The 22,909-nt window shown below is 37.7% G+C and overlaps 1 protein-coding gene across 1 annotated transcript in view; it reads left to right on the top strand.

Moving 5' to 3' along the window:
• The window catches only part of MACROD2 (mono-ADP ribosylhydrolase 2), a gene marked incomplete at both ends in the record, with an annotated part of 2,062,459 nt that overhangs the window by 817,522 nt on the left and 1,222,028 nt on the right, over window positions 1-22,909 (top strand). The window lies entirely within an intron of this gene.

The following is a 22,909-nucleotide window of genomic DNA, read 5'->3' as shown; positions in this document are numbered from 1 at the left end:
AGGACCAAAGGAAGCTCCAGGAATTCTGATCCAATTGAAGTCCTCGTTGCTTAGGTCAACCTTGTGACTGGCCTGTCTCTTCCTGTCTTCTAATGGATACACTTACAGTTGTATAATGCTTGTAATGTGCCACACTCTGTATGTGTCAGCACATTTAATCCCCACAACAATTCTAAAAGGCACTAATTCCTCTGATCTCTGTTTATAGAAGAGGAAATTATGACAGAGAGACTTTAAGTAGCTTGCTCAAAGCCCCACGAGGCCCTCCCAGCAAGTGTCAAGACAGGGATTCAAGCTCAGGCAATCTTGCTCCAGAACTCATGAATTTAGAGACTACACCATCCTGCCAGGTGACACTGCTTCTGACTTGTGACTGACTTTCCAGCACTTAGCCTGGTCACAAAAACACTGAAGGGCTGCAAATAGTTGACAGGTTAACACATGAATGAAGGGTGCTTTATCAGCATGCCAGCTCTGTGCTCTCCTCCAGCCGTCCTTCCACTTCCTATTTACATCCCAGTGTTTGGAACTTTTACCTCCTCATTTACTAGATTTTTGTCTTCTTCATTTGTGCTTTTTGTTAGTGTATTATGATTACATACAATAATGGGATGTGTTGTTACAGATTTGTGCATGTACAAAAACAATTTTGTCAGTTGTACTCTCCAGTGCCTCCCCTTCTCCCTCCCTCTGGCTCCCTTCCTATTTCACTATTCTTATTCTTCTTATATGTCCTCTCCCAACCAGAATATAAAAGATACTTTCCTAAAAGGAAAAACCATGTTTTATATCTGTTATGTAACTGCTATAAGAAGAGCTGAATAATCAGTTTATGATATATATGAGCCCTAACATAACTTTCTAAGTGGATTGGAAACTGGAGTTGTTGAGATATGGAAAATGTGCTCCCCTTCCTAGGCAATCCCTTCTCTTTGTTCTCTCCTGCCAAAAAAGAATGCTATTCGGTAGAATATTGTAAGACTTAAAAGACAATATGGCAACCCATTTAAAGTCAACACAGATGATTACCCTAAAGAAGCAGAAATGCATAGCAGCGTGGTGGCAGGTGCCTGGAGTTCTAGCACTTGGGAGGCTGAGGAAAGTGGATCAGTGAGAGCGAGAGTTTGAGACCAGTCTGTTCAACCTAGTGAGACTCAATGTCAAAAAAAGAGTAAACGATGAATAGATTGGTGTATTAAGGAAATGATACATCTCTAAGGTACCAGATCACTAAAATAACTAGTTGTATTTTATTAGCTCCATTTTCTTAAGAAAAAGGAGCATTTAGAGTTGTCTTTAAAGATAAAATTGTTCTTGAAGCTGAATTCAAGTAGATATTGAGTATGTAAATGTATATAATAGACATAGGAAACAATATCACCAGTGATGATGTTCTAGAAGACACCATTTGAGCCTCTTGAATAGGCCATAAAATGGTGAAAACGGCCTTTTTTTGTTGGGGTGTTTGGTATTTATTTGCCTTCATAAAGCAGAGGTAGCACCGGATTCTGAGTCATGGATAACTATGGCAATACTGCTTCGTTTTTCTTTGAACCACTTACCTATTCATTGACCTAACACGCTTTAAATACCACAAAGGAGCTAGACTCTCCATTGTGTGTTGTATAAAAAAAATGTACAACAGCCTATTTCCTTAAAAGACTGTAATTACATTTAAGAAATGCTAATAATTAATAGCCTGAATGAGTAAGTCTAAGATAGCTTCATGAAAAACCAAAAGACATATCTAACCTTTCTTAAGCTCCAGGGAGTATATGTAATTTGAACATTATGCCTACAATAAGGGTGTGTTTCTTCCTTTACAACGAAAAGGGTAATTACGATGATAATAGAAATAACACTTGGGCTTATAGAGCCCTTGGCTGAGATTAACCAAGGGGTGTCTGGCTCTGCAGTGAGCCGTGGCACTGATGTCAGCTTAAGAAGTTGCTGTGTTTTTCACACCTTTTCCCCTCTGGACATCCTTTTTCTCTAATAAAACTACTTTAATCTCATCCACATACCAGCCCTGAATAGCGGCACTCAAAATTATCTGTCTATATTTGACTAACTTAAAAAATGGAGTTCAAATAAAAGTAAAGAGACATCTACCCTCTTTCCCCACCTGGCTGCATCTGTCACATACATGTTCTGGCCCCTGACATGGAGCTTTGATATTGATCTGGAGCCTTATCGATCTCCAACTTAATATAGGGGTGGTGCGTACCAGTAAGTTAGACAGTTCCAGAGGCACTTACCCAATCTTCTTTAGTTCACTTACAAAATGAAAAAAAAAAATGTCTTAGTAGAGTAATTATTAAAGGATTCCAGTATGTCTTACCCAAATTCAACTTTGGAATCTGATGAAATACATTTTAAAGTGAGCTTTTGGTTTTGTTATTTTAATTTGGGATTGAATTCTCTCCAATGGTTCAAACAAAATGAAAACATGATCTTAAAGTATTTAATGTATTCCGTTCCCTTTGTTTATTTGTATCAGAATAAGCTCCTTTCCAGACCATCCTAAAGTACCAGTATACCCCATACCAACGGGCTCTGTACTTCCCTGTGACATCCTACTGAATAGGAATAACTAGAGGCCACAATTGTTTTATCCCGTGTGGGTCCGCAGAGACAACTTATGATAAACTCTCTTTTTACTGCAGCACTCTCATTTTCCTGGTTATCAAAAATTGTATAACAAACCATCCTAAACATTATTTTCTTTTTTTTAATTTTTATTTTTTATTTATTTTTTTTGACATGATTTTTTTTTATTGGTGCACTGTATTCATACATCATAGTAGGATACAAACTTTTGTAGACATACATGCACACATCGCCCAGTCAACCCCCACCCGATCCCCACCCATTCTCTCCTTCCCATGCTTGGCTTAGTGGTTGACATCTAGTATTATAGCAATTTATCCAAAATTAAAAATGATAATTTCACATAACAGTTTCATTTGTCTGATACCAAGCTTTTGATGACTTAAAGATAACATTTCAATATTTCTTTTTGCTTTCTTTCTTACCAGAGAATATCTTTTTTCTATTTTTTTTTAGGTAAAACTATCATATATTTATATATTTATTTTTCAGAAAAAAAAATCTATCCTAATATGGAATATGGACTCGATACCCAAAACGATCTTGAAAAAGAACAAAGCTAGAAGATATATATTTTCTGATTTCAAACCATATAAAGCTACAATAATTGAAACAGTGTAGTACTGTTCTAAAGGCAGATATATAAACCATTGGAGTTAAATACAAGCCTAGAGCTAAATTCTTCCCTATATTGTCAAGTTATTTTTGACAAGGTTTCCACGAATAATCTTTTAACTAAATATTGTTGAAAAATAATACTTACATGGAAAAGAATAAAATTGGACCGTTACCTAATCCCATATACAAATATTAACTCAAAATAGATAAAAGACCTAAATATAAATCTTAAGACTATAAACTTTTAGAAGAAAATCTGGGTCATAAAACCTCACAACATTGAAATTGGCAGTGATTTCTTGGATATGATTTCAATGGCACAGGCAACAGAAGAGTATACAAACTCCCTAAAAAATAAAAAAATATTGTATATCCAAAGACAATGTAAACAGAGTTTAAAAGTTGCTGATAGAATGGGATAAAATATTTCCAAATGCTATATCTGAAGGTATATTAATATTCCAACTAGAAATCCTAAAAATTAACAACAATAAAGGCAAACAATACAATTTAGAGATAGGTAAAAGACTAACATAAGTAATGAATCTCCACAGATAACCAATCTTAGTTGTCTGTTGGATGGAAAATCTTGTTTCTCTGGTTCTGGTGTGTGTTACCTATTTCTTCTTTGTAGTTATTCTCTTTGAGTGTTTTCTCTAGCGCTAGTTTTGAAGACAAATTCCTTCAGTTTCTGTTTGTCATGGAAGATTCTTATTTCTCCATCTAATTTGATAGAAAGTTTTGCTGGGTAGGAAATTTTTGGCTGGAAGTTGTTTTCTTTCAGAGTTTGGAATATGTTACTCCAAGCCCTTCTGGCTCTCATGACTTGGTTTGGGAAGTCTGGAGTGATTCTAATTGGTTTGCCTCTGAATGTCACTTGGCCCTTTGCTTTTGTTGCCTTTAAGATTCTCTGCTTGGCTTCCACATTGGTCATTTTGACAATGATGTGGCGTAGGGATCCTCTTCTCCGATCCTGTCTAAAGGGAGTTCTATAAGTTTCCTGGACCTGCGTATCGACCTCTTGCTCTATGTTTGGAAAATTTTCTGCTATTACTTCCTTGAAGAGATTGTTGATCCCTTTGGTTTCACTTTCTTTTCCCTCCTCTATTCCAATTATTCTTAGGTTAGCTCTCTTAAAATGGGCCCATATTTCTTCAATGTCAGATTCCTGCTGTTGGATATTTTTTTTCTAGATTAGAAACTATGCGTTCATTTTTGGAATGATCATCTTCTACGAGCGAGATTCTGTTCTCCATGTGGTCTAATCGGTTGTTGGTGCTTTGAATTGAGGCCTTTACTTCATTAATTGCATCCTTTATCTCTTTTTGGCTCTCTCTGAATTCTTTTCGAAGCACCTCTATTATTTCTACAGTTATTTTCCTGATTTGATCTTCTAGAAATCTCTGATTTTCTGTTTTATCGGGTTCTGATGTTGTGGGGTTGTGGGCATTCATTGCTCCATTGTTATTCCTCTTTCCCATGATTTTGGAAGTTTGTGCCTTCTCTGGGTTCTTCCCTTGGGTCACTATGACTTCGCTTAAGGTGCTCTGGATCTCGAGTCTGTAGTATCTCTGACCCCACTACTCCTTTACTGGGTTGTATCACAGAGTCTCCGACCCAGGGAGTCAATAGAGGCTGCTTTAGACTATGGGGGGTGCCAAGTTGCACGTTCTCCTATGGTGTGATATCTCTGCCACTGCCACTCCCCCACTGGGTCAAGTCCCAGGGAGTACAGTACTGGGATTTCTCCTCTGTGGCCCGCAATTTGACTCACTGTTCTTGAGTACGCAGATGTAGCTGTACTGGACTCGGTGAATTCAATGCTGCTGCTGCCGGTGGCAATATGGTGCCTCTGCCATGCCCTCGGCTGTGAGGCTGGTGTATTTTTTCTTCTCTGGTTTTGAGATCTACTCTGAGTCCCTGCAGCGTGTGCTGAGCTCAGCCACTGGGAGCTTTAGATGCTCCCTGCGCTGAAAAATCCCGCCTGGCTGTTCTGCAGCGGCTCACCTCGGCTTGCTGTAGCCGTCCGGTGAATTCGCCGCTGCTGCCGGCAGTATGGTGCTGCTGCTGCATCCTCGGGCATGAGGCCGGTGTGTCTCCTCTGTGGCTCTGAGCTCTGTTCTCAGTCCGCTTTCTCTCTGGAGCCTGGTGATTTTTTTGTTTCTCCGGTGATGGTGTTTTCTGGCTATGAAAGGCGCTGATTTTGTTGTAAAGGAGATTGGTTGTTAGTGGGGCTCTTAAGCCCCGCTTTTCTCGGTCGCCATCTTCCTGGAAGTCCCATTATTTTCTTAAAGTAGTAGCAATGGTTTATTTTTCTCACAAATCTACAATTTGTGTATGTCTGTGCTCTCTGGAGTATCAGTTGTGATTCAAGTAGGGTGGGGGATCCACTTGCAGGATGCCTTGCTGACAAGGCTGTGTTGGCTGGGAACAGAGAATGCAACAAGGTCTGTCCTCTGGGGTCATTAGTTCCTTGGATTCAAGATACAAGAACCTGAAGCTGTGACTCAGTCTTTCCCAGTCAAGTATGGTATCATTTCTACCATATTTGCTTAATCCAAAGTCACACATGCTGCTAAAATTTAAGGGAAAGGGATTTATACCCATAATATAGTGTGTGTGTGTATGTGTGTGTGTGTGTGTGTTTGTGTGTGTGGTACTAGGGGTGGAACCCAGGGGCTTTTCTATGTCTGGGCTATATCCCCAGACCTATTTTATACTTTATTTGGAAATAGGGCCTCACTAGGTTGCGAAAAGCCTCGCTAAGTAGCCGAGGCTGGCTTTGAATCTGTGCAATCCTCTTGTCTCAGCTTCCCAAGTGCTGGGATTACAAGCGTGCACCAACACGCCTGGCTGGGCCATACTATTTTTAAACAATCTTAATTAGTGCATAATAACTACAAATAATAAGAGAGCCAGGTATAATGACACACACTTGTAATCCCAGCATTTGGGAGGCTGGGGACAGGAGGATCCGGGTTCATGGCCAGCCTCAGCTACTTAGTGAGTGACCACAGTCCTCCTCAAGGGACACAGTGAAGGACATCACCCACAAGATCCCCCTGTCAAAGGTTCTACCCTGTCCAATAGCACTACCCAGAGGACCAAGGATCTTACACATGGGCTTTGGGGGACATTCCAGATCCAGAATATAGCATAGCTACACAACTGTAGAACAGAGTGGTGACTAACAGAGTGGGGAAATAAGTGCCTGCTCTAGGGAGAGTAGAATACAGTGGTCGGATAGAAAATATGCTAATAAGATTATATGCTTAGTATTTCTTGAATACCAGCAAGAACAATTGCTCACTGACAAAAATGATATTTTTTATGTTTGTTTTGATGGGGAAGATCAGAGGAGGGTGCACTTGGCTACCATTTTGAGAATCACTATTGACTTGTCTCATTAAGACCATATTCAAACTGAAAAAGAAAAGTAAAGAAGGAGCACCCAGTATTCAATTTCCAGCTCTTTAGTTTCAACTATAAAGAAATTAAGACCCAGGAGGATCCGAGCCTTGCCAAAATTTACATATGAGACGAACAAGGAGGAAAACACAGTCTCTGAGACTTAGAACCAGTCAAATGTTTATATTTTGTTACCTAAATAAAAAAGAAAGTGACAGTCTTCTGCATAGGCGTACCTGCAGGTAGCTGGTGGGTGGTCTCTTTACTCAAAAGCCTGTGTTGACGAGTGGGTTTGTTCTCACTCAGTCTAGACATGATCTTGTCAGCACTGGAGCCCGAGAGCACTGCAAGGCCTCCACAGCACCAGCTGTGCTTCCTTCTTGGCTGTTTACAGAGCAATAACGGATGCTTGGGGGCCAGCCTTACCACTGAGAGCCATGTCTGCCGCGGGCACCCTCTCTTCCCTCTACTCTTGCTCCTTATGAGGCTTGTAGGCTTGCCAGCCCTTCATACAGCTTGCCAATTCCTGAGGAGAGTGGGCACACTGCTCCATGTCTAGAAAGGAAAAGAGAGACACCAGTGAGAAGTATACATCTCTAAATCTCAGTTAGTTTTAGAACTATAATTTATTGAAATTTCACCATCTTTACATGTGGAGTGACCCAGGCATCAATTACTAGTGATGTCTCTTCCTATAAATATATGACAAGTTGGTATGCTACCAAATTAAATAAGTTAATTTCTGGCACACATCTGATTTGGAGAAGCACTTGCACGCTTCCATAGTGTCAGTATGAGTCACTTATCGTGAATAGTTTCATTGTTGTAACCCTGGAAGTTGTCACACTTGCTGTGCATGCTAAACTTGAACCCTCAAGTATTTTTTTTTTTTTTTTTTTTTTTGGTACTGGGGTTCCTGGAAACCCTTCTACCTTCGGGCTACACTCCCAGACCTGTTTTTATACTTTTTATATTTGGAAACAGGGTCTCTTAAGCCAGCGCGGCTAGCTTCGAACCTGCGTGACCCTCCTGTCTCCGCCTCCCAAGCGCGGGGATTACAAGCGTGCGCCACCACTCCCGGCAACCCTCAAGTTTTAAGAAACTTTTAAAACACCTATAACAAAACAACCTGTTAATAAATGAGATGCCTCTTTCAGCAGCACGGTGAGCATTTCTTCCCAATATAACATTGAGGGACTCTGGGAGCCTCTTGATTAGATAATAATCCTTCCTCATAGTAGAATTTTACATGATTTGGTGGGAAAAGCTAGTTACCTACTTAATCTTGAACAAAAGACTCTAGTTAGAGTAAAGGGTGTGGCCAGGTTACTTAGGGCTTTGTAGGGTATGGTAAAACATCTGGGTTTAATTCTCAGTTAATTGGGAAACTGTTATAGTTGTTTGAGAAAAGGGAGTGACAAGTCAATTTAAGTCTTTAAAAGATTAATCTTGGCTAGTTTTCTACTCAGAGTTATGTGTTTGGGGAGGGTAACATAGCATAGCAAGGAAAGAAAGTAGGCTACTGCAGCAATCCGGAAGAATAATATGGTTGGCTTTATAGAGGTGGAAGGTAGTAGTAGAAATGGCAATAAAAGCTGAGATTTTGTATACATTTTAGAGCTTTAGTATGAGATGTCAAGGATGGCTGTAAGGGTGCTATCCCGAGCGTGATGGAATTGCTACTAGTTGATATGATGATGGCCTCCTAGGGGATGGAGCAGGAATCTGAGTTTAGACCTCAAAGTTTGAGAAAAATTTTAGTTGTCCAACTGGATGATATATAAGTGAGGAGTCTGGGCAGGAGATAGAACTTAAGAGTTAAGAACTTAAGAGTTAAGAACTTAAGAGTTAAGCAAGTAGGTGATATGTAAAGTCATGAAAATGTATGTAAGCACCAAGGGAATGGATACTGCTAAAGAAAAGGATGCACGTTTGACCTCTGCAGCGTTCTACCAGAGGTGAGAGACATGTGCAGGAAGCAGATAAAAGGGCTAACAAGGGAGGAACAGTGCTGTGGGTGGAAAGCCAGGGGAGGATGGCAAGTTGTCAAAGCAAGTGCTTTGAAGAGGGAAGATTTGTATCATCAAACTCTACTGGAAGTAAGGAGAGCTAACGACTGAGAATGACCACACCATTCAGCAACATGGATGTCAGGGGTGGGTTGCTGGCAGGAGTTTGAGTGGATGATGAGGACACAATCCTGATTGGGGATTTTTTCTTGTTCATGTTATTTCTGCCATCATAGTAGTAGGCTACAAATCTTTTTTGCAAATATTTGTCGACAGTATAATTTAATGAATCCCTTTGGGAATTTGTTTTCAAACTCTTGGAAGATTTTCACATATTTAGTCTGGCCTTAATATTTCCAAACTGGCATGGATTTTAATTATCTTCAGATTTAATTGTGAATAAATCAGTCAAAAGAACAGATAAGAATGTTATAAACTCATTAACTTATTTTGGGCCATTATATTTTCATATACTGAATATGGAGAAATGTATTAGCAACTTGTTTCATTACATCTTGATAGTTAAATGTAAGTCACATATTCTCAAAAGATAACCAACATTTTCTTCATTTGTTATGTGTGGTTTCCTTGAAAAGATGAAGAATTTTTTGAAGAAAACAACCGTATCTTTTATTTTTACATATTTTGTACCCAAGCGTGTCTCACACATAGAAGGTATGCAATAAGTCTTTGTTGGTTTAATTTTGTGTGCACACTATGCCTGGTCCTACATGCATGACTCATTCCATAATGGAAGGATAGCAATAGAAAATCTGAGGGAACAGTGCTAATACTGCTAGAACTTATTACTTCTAAAGAATTTACGATCTTGTTAGGGAGTGAATACAGATATATGTGAAATTCAATAAAAAGAAGAGAACAGTACAGACAATAGTAAAAGATGGACCATGGTTACTTACCAAATGAAATCTGCAGATAATACATATTTAAAGGAGTGAATCTCAAAATTGTCCTATACTGATTGAAGAAAAACATACCAAGAAAGTTATTCTTAAGATATTCTTTGCCAGAAGTGGTGACGCACACTTGTAATCCCAGCATTCAGGAGGCTGAGACCGGATGATCATGGTTCGCAGACAGCCTCAGCTACTTAGTGAGGCCCTCCGCAACTTAGTGAGACCCTGTTTCAAAATAAAAAGAATAAAAAATAGAGCAAGAGGTGTAGCTCGGAGGTCAAATGCCTCTGTGTTCCATCCCAGGACCCACACACACAAAAAAAGATATTCTTCCACCCTGCCCTCTTCCTTCACCAGTATTAAGATGTATACATCTTTATAGAAAATCAGTCAATAATATGGGAATTTTTCTTGCCTATTCAGTTATTTGAAACATCGTTTTCAGTGGATGAGGAGTATTCTATCAGGTGATAAGAGACCTTGATATCTCTTCTCCTGAGTCAAATGTTTAGTTTATTTTCTCTTTTCCATTTTACACCAGCCAAAAGTGAAGAGCCTGAGGCTATGTCTTTGTCCATATTCCATAGCTTTTTTCTTATGTTAAATTTCTAAAGTGGCCAGTGGCATAATCCCCTGTTTGGGAGGCGGAGACAGGAGGCAGGAGGATTGCGCAGGTTCAAAGCCAGCCGCGCTGGCTTAAGAGACCCTGTTTCCAAATAAAAAAAAATATAAAATAGGTCTGGGAGTGCAGCCCAGAGATAGAAGGGCTTCCAGAAACCCCAGTACCACCAAAAAAAAAAAAAAAAAAAAAAAAAAATTCTAAAGTGGGCCAGGCATGGTGGCACACACTTGTAATCCCAGCATTTGGGAGGCTGAGAACTAAGGATCCCGGTTTGCGGACAGCCTCAGCTACTTAGTGAGGCTCTTTGCAACTCATTGAAGACCATGTTTCAAAGTAAAGAATAAAAAATAGGGCTGGGGTATAGCTCAGAGGTAAAAGCCCTTGGGTTCCATTCCCAGTACCACAAAATAAATAAATAAATACAGATTTTATTAAATAAACAAATATTTATTTATTTATTTATTTATTTATTTATTTATTTATTTATTTATTTTGGTGGTACTGGGGTTCCTGGAAGCCCTTCTACCTCTGGGCTACACTCCCAGACCTATTTTTGTACTTTTTTATTTGGAAACAGGGTCTCTTAAGCCAGCGCGGCTGGCTTCAAACCTGCGCGATCCTCCTGTCTCTGCCTCCCAAGCGCGGGGATTACAAGCGTGCGCCACCACGCCCGGCTAAATAAACAAATTTAATAAAGAAAATATAAAATTTTAATAACTAAAATATGGAGAGACTATTTTATTATTAATTCTATTATGGTAAGTAATGCCCACAATTTAGCATCATAATCATTTTTAATATTTACTTCAGTTGTGTAAGTATTTCACACTGTTGAGCCACAGTTCTCTAGAACTCTTATGTTTGTAAGACTGAAATTCTGTATCCACTGAACAACTGCTTTCTCCCTTTTCCTCGGTCCCTGGTACCTGCAATTCTATCTTTTGTTTCTATGAGTTTGATTACTTTAGCTAAAGTATGAGTGGAATGATACAATATTAGCCTTTTAATGACTGGCTATTTTGCTATGCACATGTTCTCAAGGTTCATCTGTGTTATAGCAGGTGACAGGATTTTCTTCCCTTTTTTAAGGCTAAATACTGTTTCATTATACACATACACTGTATTTGTTTACCACCTGTCAGTTAACTTTGGGTGGCTTGTTCCTCTTAGTTGTTTTCAATAATATTGCAATGAACATCAGAATGTAGATATGAATCTCTAATACTAATTTCATTTTTTAGTATGAACTCTGGTGTAGAATTACTAGCTCCTATGATAATTCCATATTGAATGCTTTTGAGGAATCGCTATAGTGTTGTCCACAGTGGCTGGGCCATTTTACATTGCCATCAATATGGAAAGGTTCCAATTTATCTACATCTTCACCAACACTAATTTTCTGGGTTGTTTTTTTTTTTTTAGTAAAATCATTCTGATAATTGAGATAAACAGAGATTTTAAACTTCTTTTTAAGAATATTTCCATATGAAATTAACATATTAGGTTGTTGGCCTTTAATGTTACATAATTTGTCTGATTATTTGATAGGTGAAGATAATTTGTATTTGTTTGCCTATTAGTATGATTGAACATTTTTTTTGTAAACTGGTCAGTTATAATTTTATTTGAGAAGTATAAGTTCATGATGTATACATATATTTATGTTAGGTTTCTTGCACCTTTCTTACAGATAAGAGCTAATTAATGCATAACATATGCTGGGTTTGATGACCCACTTCTGTAATCCTAGTACCTGGGAGGCTGAGACAGGAGGATTACAGGTTTGAGGCCAGCCAAAATTAGCAGAGACCCTCAGCAACCCTGATTCAAAACAAAAAATATAAAGGACTTGGGGTGTAGCTCAGCCATAGAATGTTACTGGGTTCAATCCCCAATACCAAAATAAATAGGTAAACAAATAAATAAATGTGATTCTTTTATCTCATATTTTTAAAATATTCTGTTTTTATATATTTTAATTTTGCTTTTTATGATTTTTGCTTCTATATCTGTTTTAGACTCAAACCTCTGATAATTTTAATTCATTTATCTCTGCTTTTATATGTAGAAAAATTACTATGTAATAGTCAATTGTAGTCATGGCTTTTCTCCTAGTGTTCATCTAGTTATCAAATTCCAGTCAGTTGGGAATTATTAAACACTGTATTTAATATTTTACTAAAATAACATGATGTTATTTGAAAAACATTGTAATCTCTTCAAATAGCAAATAACATATTGCAAAACATGAATTTCTAAGAATTAATTCATATTAACATTTTTATTAAATCTAAAGCTTGTGTGTAGAATGTCGTCGATGAAGTTCACTTCTTTTTACCTATCCAAAAATCCAGTACTATTTCTCCTGCCAGCTCTTTCTATAAAAAGTTGGTGTGTAAATTTTTTCCATTTATTTATTTATTTTTCAATAGTAGGAATTGCACCCATGGCCTTAGATATGCTAGGCCAGTACTGCTCTGCTGAGCTACATCCCCAGGGCACTCTTTTTTCTCTTCATTTTCTTCTCTTTCTTGTTTTTGTTTTTGTTTGGTTTTTTTTTTGTTTACACAGGTTTTGCTAAATTGCTCAGGCTGGCCTCTAACTTGCAATCCTCTTGCCTCCTGTCTCTGCCACCCAAGTAGCTGGAATTATAGACATGTACCACTATGCGTCCAGTGGTGTATAATTTCTATTCATTCTTTTATGCCTTTACTATATATATATATAATATATATATATATATATATATATAGACAGAAGGAGAAAATCAAATGATCTGTGTATATACCATGAGCACTTTAGGAATGTTTAAATTTATGTAAGTAATATTTTGTTATATCTCTTTGCAACTTTTTGCCCCACATGATTTGCTCTTGAGATATATCTATGCTGACACATATTAATCTGCATAATCTTTATAGCTGCTAGGTGGTATTATGACATACAAATATGTGATAATGTGTTTATCCATTATTCTTTTGATTGTTAGCATAGTTGTTCTTTTGTTTTTCTTTCTGTTGTTAAGAACCATATTTAAGAGCAACCTCTTTCATGTCTCTTTTTGCACATGTGTGAAAGTTTTTCTAGGTGAGTCTACACCTAAATATGAAATCCATGAAATTGTATATAAGGGCTTTTTTATTTTTCCTGAAGTTATCAAAGTGACTTTGAGTGTCTCTAGCCCTCAGATACTTTGTTTAGACGATAGCGATGCCTTTTACAGGTTGTGGTAAAGATTAAATGTGCCAATGCATGTAGGTATATAGGAGTGCCTGATAATAAACATGGATAGACCTGGAAAATGCACATGAAAGTAAACAAGCCATGCATAGAAAAACAAGTGTTGTATGATCTCACTTACATATGGAATGTAAGAGTCAAGACCATAGAAACAGAGTAGAATGGTGGTTACAAAGGGACAGATATTTATATTGGTTGAAGAGTACAAAGAAAAGAAAAAGAGGGAGGTAGGAAGGAAGGAAGGAAGGAAGGAAGGAAGGAAGGAAGGAAGGAAAGAAGGAAGGAAGGACTGAGGGAGGGAGGAAGGAGGGAGAAGGGAAAGGAACGAAAGAGGAAGAAGAAAGAAAGAAAGAAAGAAAGAGAGAGAGAGAGAGGGAGGGAGGGAGGGAGGGAGGGAGGGAGGAAGGAAGGAAGGAAGGAAGGAAGGAAGGAAGGAAGGAAGGAAGGAAGGAAGGAAGAGAAAAACTATGTGCTTGGTAAAGCACAAGCCCCCATAAATAATTGATGGTGTACTTTCTAAATTCTTTACTGCTCTAACATTTGTTACTTATTGCTTGAGCAAGACACCAATAGTCTCAAAGAGATATTTAAGAATGCAATGAACATGTGTTACTTTGTGGATGTTTAAACATGTAACCTCTTTGCATTCAAGGAAAATTTCCCAATAAAAATAATAATACTATGGACAAGGTGACATACCTTAGAGTTAGGGTTATGACAAAAAATGGAAGATAATAAATGGATGTGAGAAGCTGCTCAACATGGCACACACCTGTGATCCCAATACTTGGGAAGCTGAGACAGGAGGACCACAGGTTCAAGGCTAGCCTCAGCAATTTAGTGAGATCCTCAACATCTTTAGTGAGATCTTGTTTCAAAATATAAAATAAAAAGGTTTGGGGGTGTAGCTCAGAGGTAAAATGTCCCTGGATCCAATTCCCAGTACAAATAAGGAGGAGGAGCAAGAGGAGAAAGAAGGAGAAAACGATAACAAATCCAAGAGTAGAGAGATTCTATTGGAACTGAAAGTGGTTTGGAGAAAAGAGGAGTCAAGTTTAGACACTTTGATCTATTTACTTACTTCTATGGTGTTGGGGATTGACACCAGGGACATTCTACTTCCAAGCTACACTGTCACCCTTATTTTATTTTTTATTTGGAAACAAGGTCTCACTAATTGTGGAAGGCCTAAGTTGCTGTGGCTGGCAGGGAACCTGCAACCCTTCTGTTTCAGCCTCCCAAGTACTGGGATTACAAGCGTGCACCACCACACCTGGCTTAGACACCTTGATGTAAAGGGAATATGCAGTTGGTGTTGAGTAGCCAGCTGAAATTCAGGAAAGTAGTAGGATTTAAAACTAGATTTGGCTGGGCATGGTGGTGCACGCTTGTAATCCCCGCGCTTGGGAGGCTGAGACAGGAGGATCGCACGGGTTCGAAGCCAGCCTCAGCTACTTAGTGAGGCTCTCAGCAACTTAGTGAGACCCTAAAAATGGGTCTGGGAGTATAGCCCGAAGGTAGAAAGCCTCTGGGATCCACCCCCAGCACCACCAAACAAAACAAAACAAAACAAAACAAAAAAAAACCCTAGATTTGAAGTCTCTTTTTCTGTTGTCATTTAGGTGTTTTCTTAATTTGCATTCCTTCAATTAGATGTACTCTACTGCAGGTCCTGAATATCACACTTGTGTGTAGTTCCATATTGAGAGCTGAGAATTCTGATAGTGTGTGTGTGTGTGTCTGAAATATTTGATTGGGAGTGTAAGTGCATTGGTGGCAGAAGAATAGGTTTTACTCTCTATCCCCCAAATTAATTTTCTAGCAGATGACATGCATATCTATCAGTGGTGGAGGAAATGAAAATATAGGGGAGGATTAATTTTGTGAATCAGGGTCAGGAGCCCATAGAGTGAAACAAAATGTAGAAACATGAATGAGACTGATGCATACCAATTTTTGATGAGTATTTATGGGGAGATGGCAGGGAATGGAGCTGCTTTACCAGAATCTTCAGTGTCTTATTAATTAACATTTTAAAAAAAGGGAAATCTGAAGAAAATAGAAAAGCATGTCACCATCTGTTAAATATGGGTATTGATGACCTTAGCAGTTTTTGTTCAGAGATACACACACTACCAGCATTTGAGTTTAAGCTATTTTATAGCTTAAATTTTTAAAATAAGGGTCAGAAACTGTAGGGCTATAACCTGAGAGATAAAGGAGAGTTTTATAATATTTTAAATATCAGTTAATTCCAAATACATTTAAACTTAGAGCTCAGTATTTACTTTATAGTTTTCTCTTTCACACAAAAAAATTAAGATGAGTTAAATCAATTATATGAATAACATTTGGAGAGAAGAATATATTGGCTATAAATTTTAAAAGGTATTTGTTTTTAATTATTTTCTTAAGTTAATTTTATCACTGCTTTTTAAAGAATGAATGTTGGAATTCTTCCCTCCCCCTCAAAAAAAAAAAAAAAAAAACATACTGAATCCCAGTTAGAGTTCTGAAATCCTAGTGGATTTCTTTCTTGGTTGTCTATTTGTGTGTACCAACTTCATGAACTCAGACCTTTTCTCTTTAATACTTTGATTTTGAGCAACTTATTCTGATGCACTTATTACCTGAGGCACTATGTCCTCAGTGGGTTTTTCTTACGTGGATTGGGGTAGATGAGTTGACATCGAGCATTAATCTGTTTGAATAAAGTGATTCTACCAGCTACATGGCATTTGGTGCTTCCTGTAAATTGATGCAAACTTCATTAAAGAAAATGACAGATGGCATATGCCTGCAGGCAACATGCCAGTCCACATGATGAATCCTACCATATTCTAGGCCAGCATAAGCAGTGTTTTTAATCACCTAGAAAATAAACTGTCATGTTAATTTTCCTATAATAACCTAGTAACTGTAAACATATAGCAAGTTTCTGTTAGCTTAAAAATAAAAACAAAAAGTGACAACAGATAGGCCTTTAGTTTAGGTTTAGAGTCTGGGATAAATGTCCTTAATCAGATTTTGTTGCCCTAAACTGACATGATGTAGTGTCCACTTGAGAAATGTTGCAGTAGACGGACCACAGAGCCTGGGTTAGTGCACTCATTTTGAGTCATTTGGAATATTACTTTGAGAATTGGAAGGCCTGGGGGTGTGAAAACTGATTATGAGATGTTTCTTAGCTGACAAGACAAGCAGATCTGTGAGGCAAGCTCTTGCTATGGACTGATTGCAGATGGGTTTAAATCACAGAGTTGGGTTCTACTGCATTCCTTTTGAAGGTGGGTGTCTTAAAGATTGAATTTTAAAGAGATAATTACAGTCTTATCAGTTCTAAGGTTCACATCATGATCATTTTTTAGGAAAGTTAAAAAAATTCCTTTCAATGCCTTTTTATAATAATGTGCTTTTCTAGCCAATTTTACAGATGGAACTTGATCATATGTATTTATACATGCTTAATGGTCCCCAAATGAAATTCAAGCAAGAAATAAATATAACCTTACTAATTCTCATAGAAAAAGAACTTGATATCAGTTTCACTACAGGGAGTTTACATAGTTAATTTTAGTTACTGATTCAGATCAGGCTTCTTTTCAAACAAGAGAAATTGCCTCTGGCTAATTTAAATAGAAGAATGTATTAGCGGATACTCATTGAACAGGCAGAAATGCAGCACCAACCAAGAATTAAGTTTTATAATATTTTAGTGAGGTCAGCTGTTAGAACAGAATACCATAAAATGGGTGGCTTATAAATAACAGAATTTATTTCTCACAGTTTTGGAGAAAGGAAGTACAAGTTTTAGGATACTGGTATCTGTTTAGGGCTCTCTTCCTTATAGGTGGCCATCCTCTCATTGAACTTCCAATGGAGAAGAGAAAAGAAAGTTCTCTCCAGGTTCTTTTCCATTCATGAGAAGTCTGCCCTCACAACCACATCACCACTTAGAGGCCCTACCTTTCATCTGGGGGGTTAGACTTCATCTAAGAATATAGGTGTGGAGGAGAAGGACACGAAGTTCACAGCGTAACATGAGACAGGGAGACAGAGTCCGCGTCGTGCCATTTCGCAGTCTGGTGAGGGCACTCGCCGCTGGCCCTACAGGTACTGGGTTCTTTTGGCTGGGTTTGGATTTCCTCATTGCCAAATGTGATTGTGCAACTGTTCTCACATCTTTACTTGGTTCTCCAGAGCTTCCAGGTTCTAAGTAGGAACCTTTGACCGGATGAGTGTAGGCCAGGCACCAGTTCTCTAGTCGCAGGATTCATTGGCTTCCTAATGGGAGGAAAGGGTCCTCCCCTCCCCTGGACTTCACACCATAATGGATACCTACCAATAGGAATTAGTTTCATTGCTGAAACACCACTCAGGAACCAATGGCATTACATGATATTGAAAATTCTCCATTAACTTATAACTCTTTCTAGTTTTTTAAATTTTATTTTTGATGATCACAAACAGCTAAATAACATTGTGAATATGCATTATCCCAACACTGGGTAATAGGCTTGAACTGCTATCGAGATTTTTTTACTATAACAAAGGTACGATTACTGTGTTTGAACAGCATATCAACCTCCTTTTCTCTGATATTTTTTATGTTTAGAAGAAGTCTGGCATTGGCCTTATGTCTCAAACTATATTTTACAATGAACATCATTTTCCCCTATATTTTGCTATTTTTTTCAATAAATACACTTTTTTTCTTGAGATACTGGGGATGGAACCCAGGGACATTCTACTTCTGAGCTACACCCCCAGCCCTATTTTTTATTCTTTATTTTGAAACAGGGTCTCACTGAGTTGCAAAGGGCCTCACTAAGTAGCTGAGGCGTGGTGGCGCACGCTTGTAATCCCCGTGCTTGGAGGCTGAGACAGGATGATCACGCAGGTTTGAAGCCAGCCTCAGCTACTTAGTGAGGCTCTCAGCAACTTAGTGACACCCTGTTTTAAAAAAAATTATATATATATATGGTTCTGGGAGTATATCCCTGAGGTAGAAAGCCTCTGGGTCCACCCCAGAGGGTGGTACTACCAAAAACAAAACAAAACAAAAACAAGTGTGTACCACACCATACCCAGCAATATCTATTAGTTTTCCAGGGCTACTATGACAAAATATCATCAACTGAGTGTTTTAAACAGCAGAGAGTTATTCTCTGACAGTTCTATTGGGTAGAAGCCTGAGATCAAAGTTGGGCTGGTTCCTTCTGATGACTGTGAGAAACTGTTCCACATTATTCCCTTAGCTTCTGACAGGTCGCTGGTGATTTGGAGCCTTCTGTGTCTCGTAGCAGCATCTCCCCAGTCATTGCCTTCATTCTCATGCAGTATTCTTCCTGAGAACGCATCTGTGTCCAAATATCCCTGTTTTATAATGGCACCAGTCATATTTGACTAGGGTCTAGCCAAATGACCTCATTAAACCTGGAGATTTTATATTTCCATGCTTGGTCATATTTTGAGGTATTAGGGGTTAGAATTAAAATATATCTCTTTTTATAGGGACGGAATTCAACCTGTACAATTTCTTAAAAGGTTTCTCCTTCAGTGTGAGTTATTTAAAATTTGGGGCCTTTTCTGGAAGAAACTGTTGAAACAAACTGAACTTAAAACTGAGAAATATATAACTGGGCAGGCTTGGTTGACCATCATTACTGTACACACAGCTAAATTGGGGGTGAAGTAGAAAAAAGGCTTTCTTTAAGAAAATTTAGGAATTACTATATACCTTTTTGTAGGTTGAGGAAATTCCTTTCTATTCCAAAAAGTGTTTGTTGTTGTTGTTGTTGTTATGTATTTTTAAAATCAAAGGCTACTGGATTTTCTCACTCACTTTTTCTGTATCTGTTGAGATAGTCCTATGTTTTGGTCCTTTATTCTATGAATAATATGGTATATGACATAGATTACCTTTAGTATGCTAGGAAATGTAGTCTTAAAGTATGCCTCAAATTTTTGGCTCAAAGTAAATTTATGTAGTGAAACTTACTCTAAACAATCCAATGGTAGATATGTTCCTAAAAAGATTATTTTAAAACCAACTTCTATAAGTGGACTCATTTACATGTGCTAAAATCTTCATATGTAAAGCAAATATTAAAGGCCTTTTATAAAAAGAAATATACATTTGCAAATGTAAAACATCCCCCAATTTAATTATTTTAGGAACAGAATTTTCTTAATCAGATTTTCCTTAAAGCATCTCTACCTATATTTACTTGTTTGGTTTACTTTTTTAAAATTCACAATTATGAAGTAAGCTTTTAAGTCAAGAGGAGCCATTTTACCTTTCATTTACTCTGAGTTATGTCTGTATACCAACGATGGCAGGTGGCAGCAAATAGGTCAGACACTTTGTTTCCTGCCTTCCTGATGCAAAGGAGAAGGTGTCAGAGTAAAATGAGAATTGACATCAGATAAGCCATGTTCTAGATCCTTTCTAAACAATCCTTCTGTGGCATTCTTTCAGGATTTGCCCTTCTCATATCACAAGGGTGAAAAAAATGACCTTTTTCCAAAAGAGCTTAGGGTCATATTAGTGAAGTCAGTCTGAGGAGGAGTGAATTAGTTTGTGGTCAGGTGGCTGAATACCCAATGTCTAAGAAACGCCGAGGGCAGGGTACCCCTGACATGCTGAGATGCTGAAAGGCCAGGCACCTGTAGCCGTGAAGCCATGTAGCAACTCTAAGGGGAATGTGTACCCGAAAATCTGTCAAAAAACAAAGTTGGACGTTGAAAGCAAAAGCTTGGAAGAACTCAAGGAACACCATGAAGCCAACATAAGGGAAACAGAATGAAATACGCAGATGAGAATTTAAAGTCTGGAATGGAGAAAAGGATATGAAAGATTAAGAATACAAAATAAGATAGGGGGTGTAACTCGGAGGTTGAATGACCCTAGGTTCTTTCCCCAGACCCACACCCACACACACACAAAGTAGACTGTAGTAAAGGAGAGGACACCTAAGGTTTCCTACAGAATTTGTTTGAAGAAGACAGAATGAACAAGCGATGAACCTTTCAAAGACTAGGAACAAAGTTTATGGAGATACACCTAACCCCTTACCAACTCCCTAGTGAGAATTGACTCTCAATAGCATAGAATTATGCCCGAGAATTAGATATATATTTGAACTTGTTTATAATTTACTAGTTGCATGATTTGGTTAATATTTATAAATCTCGTTTTTAAAAATATTATTTAGAAAATACTAGGAAAAAAACTGCACCTAGGAACATTTACTCTATTGACAGATTTCAGTATATATTAATCTTTGCTAAGATAAAGATTTCTTCTAAATTTTACTTGTATGCTAATCTCTGTGGTTTATGTGACTCATACATATAAAGATAAGAAACATCAGTATGTATCTGATCATATAATTACATTATTCACTGATTTTATTCATATTAAATAACTTTTATGAGAGAGATAAAGATGAAACATTTCTTTGACAAGTTTTTGTGCCTTGTTAGAATATTATGTTCCAAATATAATGAAAGTATGCACGTTTGGTTATATGTACATTTCTACGTAAATTAGTGTGGGATGTATCTGTGTCTCAGTGTATATGACTACAGAAATAACTGGAGGAGTTAAGCTAAACTCTTAGTTTGTTTGCTATATCATGGACTTTTGGGTCATCTGTTTTCTAATTTTGATAATGTTATTTAATATCTGGATAACCTTAAAGTAAGTTACTCAATCTCTTCAAGCTTTAAATATTTCCGTATGCAAAAGGAATAATAATAGCTTTTCATCAAGCTGGGTTGTTATAAATAATAAAATCTGGTTATATATGCAAAGTATTTCAGATAGGACCTTGTACACAGTAAGTACACAGTGGCATACATTATGCATATTATGTGCATAATAGAAAGCTTGACATGTCCTCTAAGGTCTCCATAATATGCAAACAAGTAAATATAGATAGATACAAAAATAGGCAGGAAATGAACTGGCTGCTGAGATTTAATAATCTCATATTCATTCATTTATTTCTTTAGTAAACATTGCTGAGCCATTAATACGTACAAACTCTCAAGCACAAAACTTACCAAGGCATTTTTGTTGTTGTTAAAGGTTTTGCAACCCTGTTATAAGGTCTCAATCAGTCATAATGCAAAGTGACATTTATGTAAGAGAAACATCAGAGTTATGCATGGTTTTAAAACAAGAAAAATTATTTCTTAGGAAATATTTGAAGAAAATATTTTGGATATTTAAAACTCCCTGAGTCTTAAACTGGCTCTTAAAACCAGAATTTCAAGCAAGAGATGGAGGAAAGAGAGACATTTGATTTTCAAAGAATAGCATGAGCAGGAAAGCAAGGGAAAAAAAAAAAAAACACAGGCTATTTTCAGGCTAAAATGATAAACAAAGAAGACTAGGGTGAGGTCCAGTTGGGAGCAGCGGCTGTCGCATTGTCCAGACCCCGGCTTTGCCGACCTCCCCTTGGCCCTGTGATGGGAATGTGAGCCATGCCTTGTCCATTCAGAGAACACATGAGTGCGTCTCCCTTGCTTTTTGTTTGTTCGTTTTATCTTTTTAACTAGTACTTGCACTGCTATAAGAAAAAATGGACATGAAGTATTAAAGAGAAAAAAATAAGCAGGAATGAATTGGGGAAAATTGATGCCTTAATTTAAAAAAGGTGCTGTTTGTCACTCTACACAAAGTATAATTAAGGGGAGTGGGAAAATCCCCTTTTATTTATTTTTAGAGTTGCAAGAATTATTTTGTCTGTGCTTTTTTTCGGGGGGAGGAGTACTGGGGATTGAACCCAGGGACATTCTACCTATGAGTTATACCCCCAGCCCTTTTTTTTGTTTTGTTTTGTTTTGAACTAGGGTTTCTCTAGGTTGCTAAGAATCTCGCTAAGTTGCTGAGGCTGGCCTTGAGCCTGCATTCCTCCTGTCTCAGCCTCCCAAGTACTAGGATTACAGGCATTTGCCACAAAGCCTGGCTCTGTATTTAGATTTTGCTCAAACCTGTAGTAGCAATGGCCTGGTTTTTAGGTAGAACTTACTAGTAACTTTCTTCTCTTTTGGTGAACAAGGTTTAGCAAATATATCAACAAATCTACTAAAGATGGGACTTTTATTTGGAGTAGATATGTAACATGGAAAAATATTATTCAATATTTGCTCTTTTGAAACAAACATCAGGACTTACGCTTAGGAAAAGAGCAGCATATTTATCTCCAAGTGTACAGCATTATTTCTTTCTTAAGTATTCTTAGGCCTTCATTGTTCTCAAGTATTCTTTAAGCCTCTCAGCCCCTCTTTCTCTCGTGACAGACCACAGTATTTAATTCAGTGAACATTGTAAGGGTCCTGTGAAGAAGAAACAAATAAAATTCTGGACGCCGACACTGAGAAATCCACAGGAAGAAAGGCTGACCTGACATACAGATGTGCTAGAGTAGAACTCAGCCCTTGTCGGTCAGGAGGGAGTATTCACTCTGCTTAAG

The sequence above is a fragment of the Muscardinus avellanarius genome, assembly GCF_963383645.1.
Source record: "Muscardinus avellanarius genome assembly, chromosome: 19".
In the NCBI taxonomy this organism is placed as follows: domain Eukaryota; kingdom Metazoa; phylum Chordata; class Mammalia; order Rodentia; family Gliridae; genus Muscardinus; species Muscardinus avellanarius.
This window is presented reverse-complemented; position numbering and strand designations above follow the sequence as displayed.